Below are 25,100 nucleotides of genomic sequence, written 5' to 3'. Positions count from 1 at the left end.
GTGGGATGAAACTGCATACAGACAAGACAGTATACATGGCAGAAAATGGAAGAAATAGGAAGGAGTTAAACACTGAGATAGAATGGAAAATAGTGGAACAGGATAACAGTTTCAAGTATCTCGGAAGTTTAGTTTATAAGAAACAAAATCTGAATGAAGAGGTCTATGCTTGAATTAGAAGTGCTTCCACCAACTATCACAGGGTGTCAGTGGGTGTCATGTGACAAACAAATGCCAAAGAGCCTGGAAAGTAAAATGTACAAAGCAGTTATGTGTCCAGTGATACTGTGTGGAACAGATACCTTGGCAATGAAGGCAAAGCCACTGTGGAAGCTTGTGGTGATAGAGAGGAAGTGCCCAAGATGGGAAGTAGGATTCACATGTGGGACAAATGACAAAGTGAGAACAGCAGGGCAGGTGCCAGAGAAGCTTTAATTGCAGAGAACATCAAGAAAAGCAAGTTGCAGTGGTTTAGTCACACATGTAGGAAAGCCAAAGGCAATTTGGTAAAACATCATTTTGAGATGGAGAGGAAGAAATGAAAATAATAGGAGAATCCATCCACCCACAATCCCTTTTCCCATTTTTGCTTATGGGGTCAGGATGTCACTTCAACAGTGACAATCTTCTAAGGCCAAGATTTACACTGCCAGGTGGTTAGCCATGCCACAGGAATAGGAGAATATTCAGCCAAAAGATGATGGATTGCATGAGAAAAGACCTGTGATAGCTGGGTATGACTGCTTAAGAGACTTGCAGTGCATCTGAGCAAATATTCAAAATATTCAACATTCCTTTTGCTACAGAAGATAGTATATTCTCTTAATGCTAGCTTCTGTGTGTGCTAGATCATGGCACAGGGGGACTGAGAGTTTGTCACTTCTATGCTGCTTTGCAGTCTTGGAGGTCATATATATGAAAAGGTGGGATAAGGAGGGATGCAGCCCTTATATAGGGAATGAATAAGAGTTTGACCCCAGCATAAAATGCATTTTTTTTGTCTTTTAATGTCTTGTGATTTGATCTTTGTAGATCATTTTTTATGTGTGTGTCCAATTATTTGACTATTCAATGTTCGATGCGTTAATCGTTTAAGAAGAATGAATTACTCTGAATTGAGTGAAATAGTAACAGGCGATGTGACACCCTAACACGATGTAAATATGCGAAAATGTGGGCTGATTATGATATATAGTTAGCGGAAGACACTACAGTGACTGCCTGATGCGTTTCATCAAAATAATAGGTAGTTTAAGCATCAGCCTGTTTTGTACAGTCTTATAACCCCACAAAAAAGGTAAGGATATATACTGAATTTTAAAGATGAGAACCATCTCAATATAAGATACATAAGAAGAATAGCTGAAATTAAATTGTACAACCTACTTTTTTTCTTTTGCTTCATTTCAACCTTCAATTAATGAAAAAAACTACAGTGCATAGTATGTTACTTGATGTCTATGAGTTTTGTTACAGTATATACTTTGACTTCATGCTATACGTATTTGTTACTGGTCATCCTTCTACTATACTGAGAAAGTGTATTGGGAAAGTCATTATGAAAGTGATACAAAGAAATGTGAGGGTTGAAAAGGGAGCTACAAGATGTGATAATTGCATTGCTAAACATAATTGAAAAACAAGTAAAAACGAGTACCACTAATGCAGATAAAGCCAGATACTCAAAAAACGAAGTAATACCGGCACCACAAATCTTGGTTAAAATGTAATTTTATTAAAGCTGCTGACTTGCACTTGCTGTTTCTAATAATTCTAACATTTTCAGATTGTAATATTCAGAATCCAAGATAACCATTCCCCTATCCTTGTCTGCTGCTTTTATAACAATAGCTGTACTTGAAAATAAAGACTTAATTGCTTGTGACTGTAAATGACTAAGATTATAAAAATGTTTGTTATTTGAAGCAAATAGCTGATAAATATCATTCATGACAGCTTCTTCAAAAGCTGCTACAAATGTACCGATTAATAATCCTTTAATAGCAGCCTTTGAAGAAGCTGTTGTGAATTTATTTATCAGCTATTTGCTTCAAATGCATGTTTTTATAATCTTATTTATTTACAGTCAAGAGCAATTAAGTCTTTATTTTCAAATACAGATATTGTTATAAAAAAGCAGCAGATGAGGGTGAGGGACTTGTTATCTTGCATTCTGAATATTACAATCTGAAAATGTTAGAATTGTTAGAAACAGCAAGTCAACAGCTTAAATAAAACTACATTTTAGCAGAGCTTCATGGTGCTGGTATTACTTTCAATTTTTGTTTTTGTATTGCTAAGCATAAGCCAGATGTTATCTGGTGCTACTTTTATTAGTGAAATTTGCTCTGCTGTATTTTATGAATTTTCTGAGGCTGGTTTTGTTTGCCTGCATGCAAGGGTAGTTGACTTTTGTGTGAGCGACAACCATTAAAAAAAATAAATAAATAAATAAAAGGAAAAAAAAAATATGTATATTTACATATATATGTAGTTAAGTTTTACTGGGTAAAACAGGTATTTTAGAGGCATGAGACTGGGAGAAAGGCATGAAGCACACAGAAAAGTGGCAATGTGGTAGTCAAAAGAGAGGTTGCTGTCAACCTGTGTTCCCAGATCTCCTATAACGCCTTCTGTATTCAGTGGACTACCATCGATGTGTTAATTCAAGGGAATTGAGTTTTTCCCATTGGGGAAGATGACACATTTTTTGGCATTGAGCTTAAGGCCGTGGTTCTGACACCAGTCATTGGTTTCAGTGAAGCCTTTCTGCAGGATGTCAACATCACTTTGAGAGCTAATAATAGCTTCCAATTTGAAATCATCTGCGAACTTTGTCAGGCAGAGTCCCTTTGTGTTGGCTTGGACTTCAGAGAAGTAGATACTAAACATCAGAGGACCCAGGATTGAACCTTGTGTGACTCCACTCATGACTGGTTGGCAGTATGACTTGGAGTCAGCTACTTTCACACTGTGGGTTCTATCTGTGAGCCAGTTTGCAACCCACCTAGTGATATAGGGGTTGATGCCTAGCTTATTGAGTTTTTCTGTGAATCCTGACTGGGGAAAGGTATCAAAGGCCTTAGCCAGATCACGTTAGGCTGTATGAACCACCTTGCCCTCATCCACAGCTCTGGTGACTGACTCAAAGAAGTCGACCAGGTTGAGCTGGCATGATTTACCCTTCACAGAACCAAACTGTGTGGGAGCCAGAGTTTGGAGATTCTCTATATCCTTGTTTATTAGGTCCATGATGATAAATTCCTTAGCTTTGCATATCAGACTCATCAGGCTAATGGGGTGATAGTTACCAGGGTCTGTAGTCGCTCCTGCTTTGTGGAAAGGGATGACAGTAGCAGTGCACCATTCGGAAGGGACAAAGCCTGAGGTGAGGCTGTGATTGAACAGGGCACACAGGTGTGGGGCCAGTTCACTCTGTAGTTCATGTAGACCACAGCCAGGGATATTATCAGGTCTCACAGAAGCTGTATTCTTGGCCTTGGACAGTGCTGTTTTAACCTGTGCAGCAGTAATACTGTTGGCTTGATATAGGAGTTACCGTTGTGCAGTAGTTCCGAGAAAATCTGAGTATTGCCATGGAGATTCTTTATATAACTATAGAAGACCTTGTGGTTGTCTTTACTATCTGCTGCAATTCTGTTTTCATAGCTAGCTTTAGAGGATTTGATGAGGGATCTCAACTTTTTGTTGAGGCTGATAAGTGAGTTTTTCCAGTCTTGGGACTTTACCTTATTCCACATTAGTTTCTTCCTTCTGTTGTAGACTGTGTTTATGGCAGGAGACCACCAGATCGGCTTCCTTTTTTTGGAGGAGAGTGTCTTGGTTCTATTGCATATGGCGAGGTCTATGATTTTGTGTATGTGTTTGCACAGTGCATTGGTGTATGATTTGGTGGTCATGCAACTATTCTCCATTTGCATGGGTGCCGTGAAGTTAGCCACCTCTGTTTTTTGGAGCCCAAAGTTAGCTTTGGAGAAGTTTTTCATGGTGGTTACCTTTGCGGGGGGGGGGGGGTGGATTTCCAAGGTGATTAGTTTGTGGTCGGATCTAACCAGGGAGGAGTTGACTATTGGTGTAGAGCACCAGTCACCCATGTTAGTAATGACCAGGTCAAGGATGTTGCTCCCTCTAGTGGGGGTAAGAACAAGCTGGTCCAGGGCATTGGAATTAATGAATTACGAGAAATGTTGGGCAAGTGTATTGGTACATGATTAGATTACCCAGTTAATGGAGGGGTAGTTGAAGTCACCCAGTATGAGAGTGCTAGGTTGGACCCTAATATTCTCCAGGGTTCTTAACAAAGTGGAGTGTGAGTCTTGGGACATGGTTGGAGACCTATAGCAGGCTAAAACCTGAATCACTGTCTTACCCAATGTTAGCTGCACCTGAAATATCTCTGATGCGTTATGTTGGGCTACCAGTCTGGAAGTGTGTGCATCATTTATGAATATGTAAACACCTCTGCCTTTGGAGCTTCACTCCAAGTTCTGGGATCAAAAGGTGTGGAATGTGTTATAGCATGGTAGGGCAGGGGTGCTTTCTGCTGCGTTGAACCAAGTCTCTGTTACAGCACACATGTCGATGTTCTCTATTTTAAGGAGTGCTTCAAGTGACTGCATTTTAAGATTTAGACTTCTAGCATTGAACAGCATGACCCTCAGATTGCATTTGTTTGTAGCCGTTACAGTGGTAATTTGGTTTTTGGAACACAGCCTAAAAAAGGCACTATAGGGGTGGCAAGAGCCTTGGCCAATATCTGGAAGCCCAGGGGTGACAGATGCAGGCCATCTCTGGTAAAGCATCGAGGTCTGTCAATCATGTCATCCCAGGCAGAAAGATACTGGATCTCCTTGGAATGACACCAGAAACGTATCTAATTGTTGAAAGCAATAATTTTCTGCTTGTACTGTGGTATAATTCTGGGTGATGGTAGAATGCTGCACAGGACTAGGGTCATATCCGCCTGGGCTACATAATCTAAGAGCTCCTCCAAGTCTCTTTTCATGTAGTCCAGGGAGGTACACCTCAGGTCATTCACACCCACATGTACAATGATAGAGTCATATTTGTTCCTGTTGTTGAGAGACCTGAGTGAGTGCATTATGTGGCATATCCTGGCACCTGACAGGCAGCTGACTGTTACTTTCTCCTTATTCAACCTAGTGAGTGGGACATCAGTGTGCCTCACTATTCAGTCACCTATGACTAGTGTGCTGGGCATGCTGTGTTGCCTTAGGGGCTTTGGTTGAGTGCCGTGATTAGTGCTGTGTTGTGGTGGTCGAGTATGGTTCTGCCTTGAAGGCTTCTGATGTTTGGGTAGATTTTTATTGACAGCCTCCACAAAGGTGGGTGTGTGATTTGTGGTTTGATGTAAAGGCAGTGCTGGTGTGTGATGTGGAGGGCTATGTGTTCCATGAGGTGTGGTGCAAGTGCTGACCTTCTCCTCTTGAACAGCTATCCTGGTCTTGGCAGGAGAGTGCGTGGCTTTTGGATATATAAGTGCATCTCTCATAAATCTGAATGTTGGGAGGTAAGAGGTGAGGGTTGTCAATGTACTTGAGGCATTTGCTACATTGCCTTAGGATGCCCATGTTCACCAGATTAATAGGAGAAAGCACAGGGAACTAACTTTTAGACATGCTTGGAGAGGGTGGGCATTAACAATAAGTACTGGAGCTGTTTCCTTGTAGAATGTTTAGTGCTGGTAGCACTTTTGTGTGCTTCAATAATTTCTACAAGGAGTCTGGTAAAGTGTTAGACTAATAAGCTAGTAAAAGTGCAGGAGAGGACAGAACTAGCAGATCTAAGGGAAAATTAAAGAGCTGAGTTTTTGGCACTGCTCAGAAGCTTGCAAACAGTCCTGGATACAGCAAATCTGTATCTAGACTAGACTAGTTACAGGAAAGGCAGGGAAACATGGGCTTTTAAACCAAAAAAATTGAAAGAGATGGAAAAAATGCTAAAACAGCCAATAAACTACAATTTCTGGATCAGAAACCACTTTTCTTGTGGTAGAAAGGCAACCTAGTACTTACCACTCCCTTTGATAAGCTAGAAGGCTTCCCTCCAACACAGAAAGGCTTGGGTGGGGGGCTCAGAAGCTTACAAACAGTCCTGTACATATCAAATCTGTATCTGGACTAGACTAGTTACAGAAAAGGCAGGAAACAAGCTTATAACATTTTTTTTTACAGAAAAGCAGCTTAGAACACTTGAGTTGTAGCAGTAGTAAAGCAAATACAGTTTAAATAAATGCAATTTATTCAAATGGTATTCTGAACTGAATTCAATTATTGTTTTATTCAACTATGAGCAGTTCAAAAGTGCCAAAAAATATACTTACCAGCTCTATATTTTCAGATTGTTTGAGAAGCACACTCAGAACACATGGGGATTCTTGCAATGGTAGAAGATGAGTTTGTGTGCATGTTTGTGTGTATGCATGTGTGTGTTTGCACATGTGCATGTATGTACGTATAAGTGTCTGTGTGTCTCTATGGTGTTTTTGTTTGACGATTTAACCTAATAAAAAGTAAGGCAGACCATTCTATCCTCACTGTGTTGTCAACATCCACGTGACCATAAGAGAGAATGCCACTGCCTTACAACAAAAAAATAATGCTGACAAAAAGAAAACAATGAAGAAAGAAAGGAAGAAAGAAAGAAAAAAGATTTGCATAGAAGAAAGTAAGGAAAAGAGGAAATTAAGTGCACTGATTTAAGTAAGTAAATGCATGCGCTGGTGATTAACTGCAGTTATTGCAATGGCACGAATAATGATCAGTGAATGCTATGACAAACATATGGAAACTCAAGAGAAAATAGAGAAGAATGAATAATTATCTCTTTATAGACTGTCGGCTGGTCATATAAATACCACACAAAGCTTTATCTAATATGTAATTTTGATGACTGTCCTGTTCTGTCTACATTGTTCAAGGTGAGAACTTCTACTTAGTACTCAAATCTGGCTCACAAAACATTCTTTGCTCCTCTTCATGACCTTACTGCCAGTGGCTCATAGTATGGGAAAAATAAGCATCCAGCTGCTTCAATGACTTTGCTGTCTTAATCTGATAAATAAACTAAAGAGATACAGTAATTGAAGTGGCAATTGCTCAGTCCAACACTATGCTATTACAAGCAGAAATGAGCAACACTTGTGACCATTTTTTCTCTCTCTCTCTCGCTCTCTCCGTATATATATATATATATATATATATATATATATATATATATATATATATATATGTGTGTGTGTGTGTATATATTAGTATTATTTATGTGCATTTTGTTTTCCGAGCTAGTCCACTGGGCCATTGCGGGCCCACTTTCAATAGGGGCCTGGGGAGAAAAGCTCCTCAGTAACATGAACATAGATTTGAATATATACAATGTACGTTTCAAGAGCATTTAAAGGTTAACATTGGATAAATCTTTTTTGGTATTACAATAGTGAATTTTTCTCGTAACATTATTAGATAGTAGATATGAGAACATCAGTGTCATTATTAAGTAAAGGCAGTTAGGTTTTGAAAGGCAGAGACTTGGTGCAAATGCAATTACAGACAGAAGAAATGTACTCTTGTGAGGAAGTTTTGAAAAAGGCAGGATTTTTGAGTAGTTCTAATATATAAAGGTAAGGCATTCCAATATTTGACCATGGACCAAGAGTATAGAAGTTGGCTGTGAGGTAAATTTGGTTTATGTATCAGCAAGACTTGTTGATTCTTTGATCTGAGGGCCTCTTTGAATGGTAGTAACTAAATATTTAGCTAAAAGCAGGACAGAATGAGGGTTTAAAGATTATTTTGTGCACTGTTGTTAATTGCAGGTAGGAGAGATAATAAGGTAGTTCTAGTCATTTCAGAGAATGTAGAGTGTATAGTTATGGGTAGAGTATTTGGAATTTGTGGCAAATTTGGCAATTTTCTTGTAGCAGGTCTCAAGCTTAGCTTTTGGGGAGGATTGGAGATTAATTAGTAGAGGGGCATCATGGATGAGAGGGAAGTAGGTAAGTTGAAGCAAGGACTTGTTTAGCAGAGGGGCTTAGGAAGTGTTTATGCCTGTAGAGGAGTCCTAGCTTTGGCAAATTTTGCTGATGATGTGTTATATATGTAAGTCACATTTCAGGTGTTTGTCTATAGTTACTCTTAGGACTTTTATGTGGGTGATGACCTTGATTATTGAGTTACTTTGTGAATTTATAGTGAACTGGGTTTTGCTAAAGGGAGTTGTTTTCTTGGAGGTGAATAGTATGAGCTTGGTTTTGTTTGGGTTAAAGGATAGATGATTATAGAACATCCAGACATTGGTGGAAAAGGCCATTTGAGTTATTTGTTGTAGATCAGAAATGGAATAGCCAAACATAAAATAGTCAAGTCATCTGAGTATTGAATAAGCAAAACCTGATGGATTGAAGAATGAAAATTATTAAAGAAAATGCTAAATAGGAGGGAGTCATAGTCATGAAACTTGGGGGACCCCTGTAGAGGTTCTAAAATACTAAGAGGTGGAGTGTTGTCATTTAATAGCTTGTTGTCTATCTGGTAAGTAGCCTGAGAATCAGATGAGTGTAGTGGGGGAGAAGCCAATCTTGGAAAGTTGACTTAGAAGTAGAGGGTGAGAATTTGTGTCAAATGCTTTTGAAAAGTCTAGGAAGAGATAGGAGACAATTTTACCTGCATCTCGGGCTCTGTTAACTGTGTCCATAAAAGGTATGAGGGCCATTGTCATACTATGGTCTGGCCTAAATTAATGTGTGGGAGAGATGATTTGATTTTGAAGTAGAAAGTGCAGAAGTTGAATATGTATACATTTCTTTACGATCTTGAAGATAGGAGAGAGAATGGCGATATGTCAGAAGTTTGAGTTGTCAGTACTGTTGCAACCTTTATAAAGGGGGGAATATACGCTTTTTTCCAGAGTTTAGGGACATGACATTCTTGGATGGATCTGTTAATAAGTATACTTATAGTGTAGGAATAGCCTCAGCTGCATATTTTAGGTATTCTGTTGGTATGTTGCCAGGGGCATTAGAGCAAGGTTTGAGCTTGAGAAGTAGTATTTTTGTTGTGATGGTTGGAATGGGATTAAGAGTGAAAATGGGAGTAGGGTGATTAGTGGTTTGTGAGAGTAATGAGAGAGTGTAGTGGCATGGGAGTTAGAGACTCGTTTAGAAGGTGTGGTAATGTTAGAGCTGCAGTGTGTTTAGGGAAAATTAGCACTGATTTCAGCTATAGTATTGATACAGAAAGAATTAACGAGAGTGCCTGCTTCTTGAGATGGTTTGTCTGGATGAAGACATGATTTTCTCTTTGTGCCTAGATTTAGCAGAGATGTAATATAACTTTAGATTTTTTGGGGGGTCTGAATATGGTTAGTCTGAAGTTTTAGGTAATATTCATTTTTGTCTTTGTTGACTATTCTTTTTATCTGATTGCAGAGTTCTTTACATTTTAACATGTCTGGCGGTTTTTATATGAATGCCATAGCTTCCAGATTTTGTCCCTGCCTTACATCATTTTCTTTGTAGGCTTAGTTAGCCATGGGGCATGGTTTGTTTTGATTCTTTTTGGCTGAAGAGGTGTGAGGCTGTTTAGGGTATCTAGAAATATTGTGTTGAAGGAGCTGACTGCTTCATCAAGAGGGAAGGTTTTTAGCATGGACCAGTTAATCCTTTTAGTGACTTGGTGAAGATCAGTGGATTAAATTTAGTCCAGTTTCTTATTAGTTTATACTGATGCTGATTTTGATGGGAGGGCATAGTTCTGTGAATAAAGATGAGGAGGTGATCACTGAAGGGGTTTCGGGGTGTGATGTCTGAAGATATTTTATTGGGGTCAGTGACCAGAATCCATTCTGAAATGGAGCCATTGTCATTGTTCCTATTGATTCTGGTTGGAGAAGTGATAAACTGAGTGAAGTTATAGAGGTTAATATGAGAAGATGGGAAGCTAAAGTAGAGGTATAGCCAGTTGATATTTACACCACCCAGGATGATGGCTTCACTTTTAATGTTATTAGAAATCCAGGCAAAATTCTGTTCAAGTTAGGGGTATGTTGTTGCCAAAACATATGTAAAGGACTATGATACATATTTTTTACATTTATTCAGTTGTAGGAAAGAAATGAGAATTCTGACATTAGTAAACTGCGAAGTAGTATTTCTATAGGGAACTATATTGCAGGTGTTAGGAAAAAGTAGTGCACCCCCCCCTTTTTTTTGCATGGCCTGTTTGATCCTATGGTTTGAAAGCCTCAGGGAAGAAATTCAGAGTTTTTAATATGAGGTTTTATCCAAGTTACGATAGTGACAATGATATCTCGTTGATGGTGGGAAATCCATGCATGAAAGTCAGAAATTTTATTTCAAATGCTTTGAAGGTTTAGAGTGACCATATATAAGGATTTCAGGGACTTGTTGCTGTAGGGTGCTGTGAATGGATTGGATGAAGTGGGACCTGGATTGGGGTGAATATCTTGACAGAAGGGTAGAGTAGTTAGCTTGTATATGTAATATAGTAGCAGTTGACTGGTGGTAGATTTGGTAATGTATGTTTGAAAGTAGAGTACATGGTAGTAATGTTTGGTGGGGTTAAAAGGTTATTGTTTTTAGAGGGAGTATTTTTACTTTGTATTGGAGGAGGGAATTTAATTGATAGAGGCTGGGAGATATGTCTGTGTAGCTGTTACATTTGTTAAATAAGGATGTCATGGTAGTTGGGTATTTAGGGGTAAGTAGATGGGGTTTAGAAGAGTGAGGTATACAAAGGAGAAGAAAAGTGAGATGAAAAGTGTGAGAGACAGTAAGAGTATGCTAGATGAAGGCATAGTGGGAAGATGTTCAGAAGAGGGAGGCTTGCACATTTGTAACAGTAGAGAGGTTATGAAGGTAGAGTAATAAGAAGAGAGGTTAAGTAGCATAGAGTGAGATTAAAGTGGTTAGCTGGAGGTTAGTTTGAGTAAAGTGTAATTAAAATGGTTGGTTAAGAAGGATGTGGTAAAGCAGAGAGGTCATTAAAGTAAGGAGGAGTAATGAGCTAGGGAAAGTAGAGCTATTATGCAGGAATTTAGATATACGTTATTTAAGAAAGGAAAATGACTGGAAGAGATTGGATGGGAGAGAAGAGTTTGGGAGTTCCAGTGGGAAGTATGTGAAAGAGGAGGTAGGATTACATGTGGGTGATTAGGAAGGGTGGGGGGTGAGTTGTGGATGGATAGAGTAATAAAGTTGATGGAGTTATGCAAGTATAAGTTTGGGTATACTGGGGTTGGTAGAATTTGGGGGGGTTTGGGGCTAGGGTAGGGGAGCAGAGATTTGGGGTAGGGTAGGGTAGGGTAGGGGAACTTTACTATTAAGAGAAAATTAAACCATGAGATGTTTTTAGTATTGATTAGCAAATCTCATCACGCTAGGAACATGTTTTGTACATCAATGCGTGAAGCATAATCATAGTGTGTGATGACATCACCGTAACACTCCATATGTTAACAAAGCCTTTCAAAATCTAGAGGAGAATGTATTCCCCATTTTTTCACAACTAGAAGCAGAGATAGCTGCAAATGATTAACACCATATCAAATGATAAAAATGAAATTGAGAAAGCAGGTTGGTCTGGCTCAACTGGAAAATTAGTTTGCACTAAAATTTTTATTTTCTGTTTTATTTGAAAAGAGTGCTCACATTGAAGTCAAATGTGCTAAATGTGATTACATTATTATTTTTAAACATAATTGATTCTGGTCTTATATTTGTCAAATCCAAATTATGACCTGTGCCCATGTTTTAACTCACTTCAAAAAACCAGGAATAGTTGCACTAAATTAACATTCATAGCAGAGAACTGCAGAAGCTACTTTTTGGACATAAAGGACAATCAAGATCATGGAAACCCTTCTGCTTCCTTTAACCTTTCTGACATCTTTTCATTATGTTCATGTTATTATAAGTCCCATTCTCTTTATACTACTCTACTTTGCTAAATATTTGCCATTGTGATTAAAAAAAAATATTTCACATCATTTGATTCCATTACATCATGTCCTGATATGATGCACACCCAAATTCAGAAAAAAATGCGCTGATGCTGTTTATGATATTAGACATGAATTCCTCCTCTTTGCTCATTTAGATGCCAAACCATTGCACTATAAAATAATTTTTCCATGTCTGCCCTTAAACTGAGTAATGTTTTTTTTTTCTGTTGATGACACTTGACTGCTATCTAGAATATGATCCAAATTATGATGACTTGAGAAGCTAGTCTTATTGCAAATGATTACATTTCTAGACAAGTTCGAGTAGTATAGGTACAGAAGAAAAAATGCAGTTTAATAAGAGTACTGGGTACATTCCCTAATGATATTGAAAGCATTTGGACAATGGCTTTCTGACTGGTAGTGTGTTTCATCCTCAGAATGGATTTCAGTAGTCTTAGCAACTTCCTACTATTATAGTACCTAGGGACTATTGGACTAACTAGATTATTGTGCACCTGGCTCAGGGATGGAAAGTCTAATTGAATACTCTTTCCTAGAACTAGCATTGCTTTCTTCTTGCAGAACAACCCAGTTGTAGCATATTGTAACGTTTTGTCCCTAAATGCCTTCTCTATTCTCTTTTCCAAGTTTTTACAAAATCCCATCTTTATATCTATGGTGTCATTTTAAAGTCATTCTTCCAATTTACATAACTTATTTGAAAACATACAAATGATTTATTAATGCAATATATTTCATATGAGATTTCTAAAATGTTAAAAAAAAAAAAGGACTTAGGAAAATTTTAGAAATGCAAATATTGTATGTATAAATATTTGATGTTTATTAATGTGGTTATGATTGATTATTTGCAAAAACAATATTCATGCTGCAGTATTCAATTGTTACAACACAATGTTCTATCTGATTTCAGTAAAAAGTATTCTATTAGTTTAGGACAAAAGCCTTGTTGATAGCATTAGCAAAATAAAGATCTCACAGTGACTACATTGTTTCTCTGATCATGAATGAGATGTGTGGTCAATAGCTGGAAATTATCCCAGCTTTCAGATATCTATGTACCTGACTGAATCTCTCATTGACTTTCTCCAACCATATAAAATTGCAATGTATCTGGTTCTTGTTAAATTACAAAATGTGCTGCATAATTTCCCTTCACTTTCCTGAGAAAAGTACAGCACTGGGTGAAAAAAAAATCATTCCATAACCTGGTTATAGACTGCATCTCTTTGCATTAGATACATGCATGCATACATGCAATTTTTTCAGGCATGGGCAATAAAGTCATTCTAGCCTGCAGATATACCAGAACAGTTATCTCCATGATAAGTGCCAGAGATGTTCTTAAAGATATCTGCACTAGTGCCTACATTTAATATAATTTTGTGGTCTCTTCCAGGCAACATTTACCCTCTCAGAAAACCAATTATTATATCTCTCATTCTTATATAGTCAACAGAGGTTGATCAATGATTCTTCACTATTTAGTAACCCCAATCACTGTCAGAGGTAGTTGTCTCTAAATATCCTGCATGCCTGAATCAAATCTCTTGTTAAACAAATCTGTATAAGACATTGTACAATTCTGATATTTTAATGTTTGGCGTCTGCATAACTTTTCACTTATTTGAATCCCCGTAGTAAGTTTCTGTTGTGTTTTTTTTTTTCTAATTTACTCATGCTATTTGTTTTATAAGGTTTCTGTATTATTATTCACACACTGCAGTTTGAGTCTAATGTAGCTTACAAACAATTCTTTAATCATTTCTGATTTCCCAGACTTTATAAATCTTTTTGTACAACCTATTGTTTTTTCTCCCCTTCCCATACAGCCTATTGTTTGATAACTATCACTAACCAATTGATTGATATGATCATAAAAACTCACATTTGGATCCCCTCATATACCTCGGTCCATAAATGAGTCCACAGTTTCAATCACTGTGTGCTGTATTAAATATTTGCCCATCACTATGTCTCACAAATACATGTTTATTTTTGATGTATTTATTAGCATATTTTTCTCTTGTGCCCAACTGGGTAATCTAGTCAAGTTGTTTTAAAGATATATTGCATCTGTAAGAGATATAATCAGTTTTCCCATTTTCAAGTGATGTGCATTCAGACTACAGAAACCCTCAAAAGAAAAAAAAATAGATTAAAAAGATACACCATAAACAAGAATGGGCTAAAGACAGAGCCCTGTGGGGCACCCTGACTGTAACCCACATTTTCACCTGTCCAAATTCTGTGTGGTACATGCCATGCAGCATTGGTAATCTATGCAGCTATGAATCTTATCAGGGTGATGCTGCTGCTGTAAATAACCTGACTATGACCCGGTTGACCTGGGTTTAGTAACTATCTCAGGTAACTGACGGAGCAGCAGGGAGGCATGAGTGTACCCATTCTGGGGATAGGGTGGTAAATGGAATTCTCTTGATAATGCCCCTTGTGAAGGCTGGGGACACTGTCAGAGGAGGCATGATCAATGAGTATATGTGGGCCTGAATGAGCTACTGGTGAGGCAGGATGACACACCACATGCCCACATTACACTTACCTGGGACCACATCACAAAACCACAAAGCGGTGGGGGAAAAGGGTAGGTTCAAGTAAGACCCCCTCCAGATGGAAGGTCAGAAATTAGGAGTCTCTTTGCCTTCAGTCCATTATCAGCCACAACATTTACCAGAGTACATATGGGGGGAATGGAGCAGCTGGATGACCCCAATGCGAATGGGGCACAGGGGACTGGCCAATAACAACCAGATGCATGAAGGAAGGTGTCACTCATCTCTCTCTTTCACATAGATGACAAGCAGGTGGGATATTTCATTTAGATGCTTTAATACATAGAAACACATCAGGATGGACAGCAGCATTATAAAATGCAAACGAACTGGCTAACAGACAGACCTTACATACATACATGCTTACATCTCAATGGATTACTACAAAATGTCGGTCTAGCTTGCACATGCTGAGTATTTATACACTTGTGCAAGCCTTTGGATAGATTCTTAAAGGTACATACACACACATTGATCTACAGAAGGAATGGCAAAAAAAAAAATCTTATCAAGATTAAATTAGAACCTAGATGTTCTAACTGATTCATCAGTGTTTGTGTATGACACTATGCAAGGCTAAAGACAGGTCTATATAAATTACATCAAATCTCACTTTTTTCATTTATAGCTTTTATTATATTATTACAGAACACCAAATTACAGGTAATAATAGATATAGTTTCAGGATATTCATGCCCATATATAGTTTCAAGTCCTGAAAATTGATCTATTACCACCTGTAACAATATAGCAGCTATGAATGAAAAATTGTGCTGTGATGTGATTTATATAGATTTAACTTCAGCATTTGACAGGGTCATGCACGAAACACTGATCAATAAATTGGTACAACTAGGTATTGATGTACTGTTGATAAGATCGATAGCTGCATGGCTTACAAATAGGACATGGCAAGTATCACACACCAACTGGACAGGTGAAATCCTTGGTTACAGTCAATGTGTCCCACAGGGCTCTGTACTAGGCCCTCACTTGTTTAGATTGTATCATTTAGACCTTACTTTTGCATCTGAGGTGTTCTACAGTCTATATGCTGACGACTTTAAATTGGGTCAATTAATTACAAGTGTTACAGATAAGGCATGCCTGCAAAATAATTTGGCTAAATTGACCATTTGGGCACAGGAGAATAATATGTTGATAAATACATCCAAAACTAAGCATATGAGATTTGGAAGACATAAACTGAAAGGTGAATATTTAATACAACACACAGTGATTGAAACTGTAGACTCATTTAAGGACCTGGGTATATGGGTAGATTCAGCTATGAGTTTTTTTAATCATATCAACCAATTGGCTAATGATAATTATAGAACTATAGGTTGTATAAAAAGATTTAAAAAGTCTAGGAAATCAAACATAATGAAGTCATTGTTTGTTAGTTACATTAGACCCAAACTTGAGTATGGAATAACAATATGTAAACCCTGTAGGAAAACAAGCATGAATAAACTGGAAAGAGTACAGTGGAAATATACTATAGGCATCCATGGATGTGAAAATCTAAATTATTATGAAAGACTAAAATATTTGAACTTGTACAGTGTTTTTTACACATATTTAAGAGGAGATTTTATTCAGGTATATAGGGCATTTAGGGACAATTACCTCTGGGAATGTTTGGAGTTAACAAAAAGTACTAGAGAATCATCAGATAACCTACGTAGAAGGTTCTATAGGAATGAGAAGTGTACTAACTGGTTCTCTGACAGAATATCTGATGCTTGGAATAGACTACCAAATTACATTAAAGCAAGTACTAGTTTAGATACTTTTAAGAACAGCCTGGGCATTTATTATAGGAACAAATATTTTGGTATATTGGCAAGCTAGAAGGGCTTTAATGTCCGTGCTTGAAACATTTGTATGTATGTATGTATGTATGTATGTATGTATGTATGTAAGTAACCTTTCCATTTCTGACAATAAATGACCAAAAATAGCTTTCCCGATATTTTTCTACAAATATAAAGTAGACTTGTGGGTCTATATGATTCTGGAATTGTCCTATTCCCCTTCTCCTTAAAGATTGTTTTGTCAAGTGCAAGGCTCCAGTCTTGAGCAATCTCTTTAAATTTTAATGACCAAATGAATAACAGATGTAATAGCACTTCAAATTCACTCTGAAGTTTTGCCAGATTATTAATATTAATTCTGTCTCCTGCTTGTGCTTTGATTAAGTCCAGTTTGTTTTGTATTTTTTCAAAATAATCTAATTTAACTTCAACAGCCTGAGTTAACTGGATGTTACTAGCATTAAATATATCCCCCTTTGGAGTTCCTGTTTTGTAATAGGCTTCAGTCAGGATACTAAGATGTTTCAGAACAGGGCTAGCACTCACTTATGGTCATCAGAAGATCAGGCTGCATATTATAGGTCTTCCTCAGATCTTGGATTCCTGTTTCAATATTAAAACTCCAGAAGAGCATAAGGGGTTTGCTGTATTCCTCATGCGCGAACCTAGGAATGACATGTTAAACTGAGAAACCAAATAGCTGAATTAGTGGTAGCTGATGTGGTTGATAAAGATCCCATGTCACTGTTCACAGAATCATAAGGGTATTGTTAATTAAACAAATATAAAAAAGGAAATATAAAAGACATGAAAACACAATTTAAATTTCTTAAAATTCATGAGATTATAAAGATATAAAAAAGAATCTGACACTTCATGAAAGCAATACAATGGTAAATAATTTTACTTTCAGATATATTTACCTCACTGTTCTTCTTTGTTTATTGACAAGAATGTCTCTTTTTAACTAATATCATAAATTATCGAATATAATTTATTCTCTAAACTGTTTTAAATTAAGTATATTTTTAGTGAAAATAAATATCTTCATTCCATGTATTCAGTCTGGAAGGTAGCACAAAGGATTAAAGCTATTGCCCATTAACATCCCCCACTCTGGAATTATAGATAAACTCACTAAACTAGGTATAAATCGCTATATCACAAGATGGGTTGCCAACTGGCTTACTGACAGAACCCACACTGTGAAAGTAGCAGACTTCAAATCAGACCTCATACCAGTGACAAGTGGAGTACCACAGGGTTCAGTCCTGGTTCCTCTCCTGTTTGATATCTACTTCTCTGAAATACAGGCTAATGCAGAAGGTCTTTGGCTAACTAAATTCGCAGATGACTGCAAACTAGGAGCCATAACTGAAACTCCTATCGATGTGGACATCCTACAAAAGGGCCTCACTGAGACAGATGCCTGGTGTCAAAACCATGGTCTCAAGCTCAATGCCAAAAAGTGCATTGTCATCCTCTTTGGTAAAAACTCTGTACCCATGAACTGCCACATAGGCGGTAGTCTACTTAACACTGAAAGTGTGATAAGAGACCTTGGGACACAGGTGGACAGTAGTCTCTCCTTTGATAATCACATCGCCACAGTGGTCAGGAAATCCTTCTACGTAGCACACCTCATCACAAAAGGTTTCTCATCTAGAAGAAAAGAGGTCATTGTTCCCCTCTACTCATCACTCATTAGACCCATTATAGAGTAAACGTCACTTTTGGTATGTACCTCACAAGACATCTACAACAACAGGAAAGGCCGCAAAAATACCTCACAAAGAGGATTACTGGCCTCAAACAGATGCCTTACGCAGACCTTCTCAAATATGTCCGGTTTTACTCCGTCGCATATCGCCTACTCAGAGGCGATCTCTGCCTAACATACAAAGCTATGTCAAACCCAGAGCTGTTGGACATGCTCCACTTAAAGAAATCCCAATCCCTCTGAGCTACTTGATCTAGGGACCTAAACCTTGTCACCACAATAAACAGAACATGCTGAAGGGATAGATTCCTGTCCCAGAGACCTCCCATACTCTGGAACAGATTATGTATCTATGTCAAACAGAGCTCCTCATTAGCAGTCTTCAAGAAAAATCTTGATGATTGGATGGGTAATAGGAAATTCACCCGGGGATCACTTCTGTGGTTCTGCTTGACAGGGGCACAGGAAAATAATTTTCTTGGGTGGCGAAAGCCAGGGTACCTTTTTGGCTAGGGCGAATAGCCTAGTACCTACCTATGAACCTGTGAACCTATGAACAAAATGCTTTCTATGGTCTTATTGTTAGATTCCATCATTCTCTGTTTGACACTGAGTAACTCACTCAAACTAAGATTACGTGTCATCACTGAAAAGGGACACTTCTGCAAGTGAGGTTAACTATTTAACAACTAAATAAATTAAAGTAAAGGTATTCTACTGAATACACACACAGGAAAACAAGACAACTTGCTGAAGAAAATTTCAAAGAGACATGATGAAGGCAAGAGGAAATCTGGGCATCCAGCACAGTGATGGATGGATTGCAAAGAGAAGACCTGTGACAGTCAGGCATGGCTGTTAAAGAGGGTAGGAGAGTGGCACTGAATTGAGAGAGATGGTGACAGCTGACAGGACACCTCAACACCATGTAGAAAAATAGGAAAAGAGTTGCTACCACTGATGATTCTAATGAATAGCTGCAGAAATCATTGTTCATTGTATGCCATGTCCCTTTACACTAGATGAAAAAGAAATTATAATTAACTTCTATCAGCTATTCTAAATTTCACTTCTTTTTTAATTTGACAGCATGACTTAATCTATCTATCCCTTTACAAGTTACATGTGGGTAGAGGGGTCCCACAGTCAAAAGAGTCCCATGGTATAAAATAATGCTGTACTAGTATAGAGCTATCACTCTATAGATGGGGCAATAAAGCCTATTACAAAGTTAGTTCACTTGGCTGTAGCTGAATTGAGGAATCTAGGCATACAGTCACCATTCTGACAACTGGTACTACAAGGGGATTGATGCCACTGTTTTGATCAGTGCTGAGGCATGATATCTGGTCTAAATAAAAACCCCACCCTCAATTCATGAATCATTTAACATTAGGTATAGAATTCATTTTGTTCCCAAGCTTACAGTTTGCCAATAATGTTGTGTCCTCAGGGTTAAGGGAAGGAGCTGTTTTTTGAAGAGGGGTATACGGACATTGGCTTCGGGACCTCCAAAATTCTAGTTTATGCCTAAAAATCTGTAAAACCAGAACATAATCTCATTTTAATTGTCATGTAAAACACTGATACATAAATGAGTGCATGTGCCTTCATAGTGGCACTGGTCAAAACCACACGTTCAATACCAAGCCAAATAGATCCAGGGTTCTGCTCAACAATATGGAAGAAGTACTATTCAGAGCTCAAATGATATACACCTAGGTCCGGTCATCAGATTCTATGATGTGACAGATTGTTACTGAGAGACAGATTTATGAGCAATACAATCTCCTCTGACAGATCATATAAACACAGAAATGCCAGAAGGAAGTGACATAAACCATGCTTGATCAAGACAGTTTGACAGCATAAGGATTAGATAAGATAGTCGAGAAATTATCAAAATTTTGATTGTATTGCTCTTACCCCTTGAAGGATAAATGGAGCGGAGATCACCACTCCAAATAGCAGAAATCCCTATAATGCATAAGGCATAGCAATTGTACTCCAAAAATGGGAAAAAACAAACTAGTTAAGCACCTTGTAAATGGTAAAAGACAACAGTGATATATAAAACCAAAATATTTACAGGCTATAACAATGGCATTTAGTATAGCAAAGTACAGAACTGCCATCATTATAAAGTGAAAAGAGATTATCAGTTAAGTGCAAATTAGCATGTAAGGTGGGTTACCCTTCGAATCCTTTGAACAAAGAAGCTAAGACCATAAATGCTCGGTAAAGAATGTTTATATAAGAATAGTCTTAGTGCACAGAAACTCAGAAAATGTTTTCATGTTCAGTACAATACAAGCAAATGAGAAAAATATAACTATGTGTTTTTGCTGAGGGAGGGCAGTGCAGCCTGTACTGGGGCTTTGCTCCCCATATCCCACTTATGTTATTACTTTCACATAAAAGTCTCTATACCTCATGAAAGATAAGTCACTGTTAGGCAGTATAAAGGCTGACTCATTATTTGTGAGGGATGCAGCAAGATCCAGTCAACAAAATAAACATATATGACCATTAACATATAAGTGATAAGTAATTAGAGTTACACTCTCATCAGAGACAATAAACGAAACCAGTGCACATGTTCAATTGTGAAACAATTGTGGATGATCTGCATAATTACATGTAAGTTAATGAGGTTTGAAGGGTACAAATGAGAGGAGTAGGCAGCTTAAGTTGAAACATGCTGAAAGGAAAGAGCAAAAATATAATTATTTTTATGTTTTTTACAGTTTACTCCAAACATATAGGGTGCATGACCATTTCTAATATCTATTGTCAGAGCATCTCAGAGCTTAGCGACAAGAACTGAGAATGCTTGGTCAGATGCTGAAAAACAGGGAATTGCAGAGAAGAAAGGCCATTCCATTATTACCTAAGATATTATAGGGAAATGGGGGGGTGAGGAGTCTAGATGTAAGATGGGAAGATATAAAGTCTGGTAATTTTAACAATGTAAAAAGAAGTTGGTTAGAATGTTGACTATCTTGGAACCAGCAGGCATGAGAAACAGAGTTGTAGTGTACCCATTATTAGTGGTGAGGAGGATGAGAGTTACTAATTATTTTCATTCTGACCAGAGACCTATGTGAGTTGGGGAAGGACTGCAGAATATTTTTTACAACTGCTCCATTGGATTTGGCAACAGAGTAGGCATTGCTTCATTTTATTCTTAAGCTGGTTTATGTGGGATAGATTTTGATGTTGACATTGAAGAACAGATCAACATGCTTGGCATAGTCTGATAAAAAGAGATAAGAGACCCAGGTAAAGCTAATCCTAGTGTCAGTACCAAATATCAGTTCTTGCTTGAGTAAAGTCAAGGAATGAGCTGAGGGAATGTGGTCTTTGTAGACCAGTATGTTAATGGGAAATTTCTAATCGGTCACTGGATAGACAGCTGGGTCATGCATGACACACTTGATAAAAAACTCCAGGATTATATCAATGAGGAGAGGAGGCAAGGAGTACCCATGCTGACAGAGCACTGTAAACTTTCACTAAAGCTGAATGACAGGAGTAGAGCCTCAGCACCCATTGATTGGAGCAGGGATGAAGCCTGAAGCAAACAAGGTCCATTGAAGAAAAGTCCAGCTTACTCAATCAAAAGCCTTCTCTTTGTAAAGTAAGATCAAGCTTCAGTCTCCTTTTTGGATTTAAGAGGATGTGTCTAGTCACATAAATATGCTCTGATGTGTTACAACTTTGAACAAATCCAGCTTGGTCTTACATGAAGAATATGCCCCACATCATTTCCATAAAACATACCAGGAACTTAAATATAATAAACAATCAAAACCTATTAGAAGTGCATAAACCAACACGTCCCCCAGGCAAAAACCTACTATCCTTTAACCTAGCTCGTCTTTGGAACTCACTCCCACCATCCATTCATATCATCTCTAATCTTTATATGTTCAAAAAATCTCTTCACACACATCTTAAGTCCCAATGGGAATACTCTTGTTCCCATCCATCATAAAAATATGGAACTCTTCAATTCTCCATTCATTCATATGCTACTCAACAAAGCCTACATAACTTATTACTCCCTTCATAACTAACCACACTATACAACAAAACAATTCTACCTCTTTAAAGCCCTAACACACCTCTCATTTATTTTACTTCATTTCTATAAGACTGCATTATTGAAGGTACCTCAGATGCAAAATCAATGACTGTATTCTCTTTTACATTTGTATAAGTATCTTAGCTATCTATTGTTTATACCTTGTCTGTTGGTTTGCTTTAAGAGCTTTTTCAATTGTATGTACCTAGTCTGTATGTCTGTTTTTTGGAGCTTTTCTCCCCAGGACTCCATTGAAAACGGGTTATTTTAGGCCCAATGGACTATCCTGGTAAACCAACTGCAAATAAATAAATAAAATAAATAAAACTTGTTTAGGAGTGGAATCGTTAAGTTTGACCCAACAACTACTAGATCTTCTCCTAGTGTGTAGGAGTAGATATATTATTATTGAGAATAAATGGGCAGGCCGACAAGCTATAACAAACGTATGGCAGGAGGACAGCTGTTGTCTTTCAAAGTAGTTTATATAGCTCTGGTGCAAGCCATTATTATTGCCAACTAGATTAAGGGATTTTTGTGAAGATATTGTATCTTTCATTTTGGACAAAATAGTTTGAGAATAGAAATTAATTTCTTAAGTCATTTATTTTTTGACAATTTTTTTCTTCCTCTTGCATCATCCTGTGGCTACCTATCAGTCACTTCCTTTCTATCCTCAGACTATCTCAGGCAGGCCTGGAGCTAAGGCAAAACTTAAGAACATCCTGAGGGTCCTACCCTATTGCTTCTACCCACCCTATTCTCTATATAGTATGACCTGAGTGGCAGGCATGCAGTGAGAATGAGCATCATATTGCCCAGCCTCCACAGTAGCTCAAACTATTCCCCACCCTATTTTCCCTCTGGCTTATGCTTCCTGTCATCACATTCCAAGCCTTCTGCAAGGATCATCACAGTAGATGCCCACAGAACCACCCACCCACCATGGATGGTAATGCTGTTTGGTCAGCTGTGCTTGTTTCTAAAGCCATGCCCATGGTACAGAGGGAAAAAAAATGACTGTGCATGAGGTGAGTTATGTTTGATCAAAAGAAGCAAAGTGAGGGGAGTGAAAGTGAGGAGACAAGTGTTGACTTAGCCTTCTTATGGGGGTATTGCTACAATCCCTGGGATTCAAGAAGCTCGGCGCAAGGACGGCGTTAGGCTTGCGCTGACCATGCGGTGTAGAGATGGCACAGTAGCACCATATGCATATTAATGATGGCACCTTGCCACCACATCCACGTGCATAGGAAACATGCGTGAGTGCATAGGGTGGGTCCAAGTGCCGCACAGAGGTGTGGACATGTTGGCTGTTTATGTGCAACCTAAAATGCTGAATAGTACGGCCTGCCTCCAATAGTAATCACACCTGTCAGTGTCCATGGATACTAAAACGTATGCAAAGCATGCAAGACATTTTTGCGAACACAAAAATAAGAAGCAAATACAAATGCACGTAGCTGAATATTGATTCCCCATCCCTTGAATAAATGACATTTAAAACCCCGTGCCCGTATTCTATTGTAGTGTTGATAGTTATACAAAGTGGAAGTGAAACGCATCGTGTTAGTGCACTGCCAATAGCTAAGTCTAGCCCAATGGTCAGGGTTACCACCTGTCCCACATTGTGAGGGACAGTCCCCCTCTGGGCAGTTGTATCCATACCAAAACCATTATAAATGTAAAATATCCTGCGATCGTAGGACATAATTATGTCCCACATCTTATGTAATAGTCACATACAATAGTTATTTCCATATGTAACATACCTACATGTTACAAGAAACAGAATAAGCAAGTAAACGAAACATAAGAAGCAGCTAAACTGCTACAACAATAAGCTTACATTTAGGCATAAAACAAAAGTACTATCCATTGTACTGACTGTGGGTATGTGTTGGCCTGTAAAATCTGATGTGTGTCCTGAATATATCCCATCCTGGCCATATGAAAAAGTGGCAACTCTACCAATGGTCAGAGCATTCGCCCAAAATCTGCCCATTTGTGGTCCAAGGCGTCCTTGTCAGGATGGGCCAAAGAAGAATGGGTATTACCCGGTCTACCTACCATGTCATGAAAGATAAGTATTTGCGTGTACCTATGTGCGTGATGTACAGCATGTGGAAGGTGAAAAATGCTAGGGTAGTCCTCACAACCATACAGGTACCAGAGATATGTAGTGTATGCAATGTGTTCCCTTGACCATGCCATGGGCCATCAACCAGAGAAGGGATGGATGGAGTGTGTGGAATATGGGTGCGGGGGGGAAGGGTAATGTAATAACTCACCAAGGGGAGACTGTGTTGGATGCACAACAGGTGAACTGGAGGTGTATGAGGGAGCAGTGGGTGAATCAGAAAGAAATACAAAGAACAAACATACACATCCACAATACAACCTGACATGCCATACTGTAGAACACAATCCCACAAACATATGAATATTAAAATGTGTGATACACATATACAGAAACGTCACCGGCACATACCCACATAATGGTCTGAACTAAACTGAGCCATCCAACCACAACACACCTGGATGCATAATTGAATACCCATCATCCCCTCTACAGCACACAACCTCCCCATTCCTGAACGTCCACCAAATCCAGCCATACTTGGGCTCCTAGCTTGGCGCAGCCATATCTGCACATAGTGACCACTACTCATATCTAGTAGGCAGTCTCACCCTAGGCAGTCTCAGGATTACAAACTATGTATCACTTGAATGTATAACCCTATCACGTTTTTGTAAGTCCAAAAATATCGAAGTTTATTGGCTTGTTCAATTTTTGGATATCTCTCATGGGATAAGTATCCTGTGTAAACATCAGACTTGGTGTCACGACACGATGTCCAGTCCTGTAGACATCT

The sequence above is a fragment of the Protopterus annectens genome, chromosome 3.part0 (genome assembly GCF_019279795.1).
Source record: "Protopterus annectens isolate FY-2018-M chromosome 3.part0, PAN1.0, whole genome shotgun sequence".
Classification (NCBI taxonomy): Eukaryota; Metazoa; Chordata; order Ceratodontiformes; family Protopteridae; genus Protopterus; species Protopterus annectens.
This window is presented reverse-complemented; position numbering follows the sequence as displayed.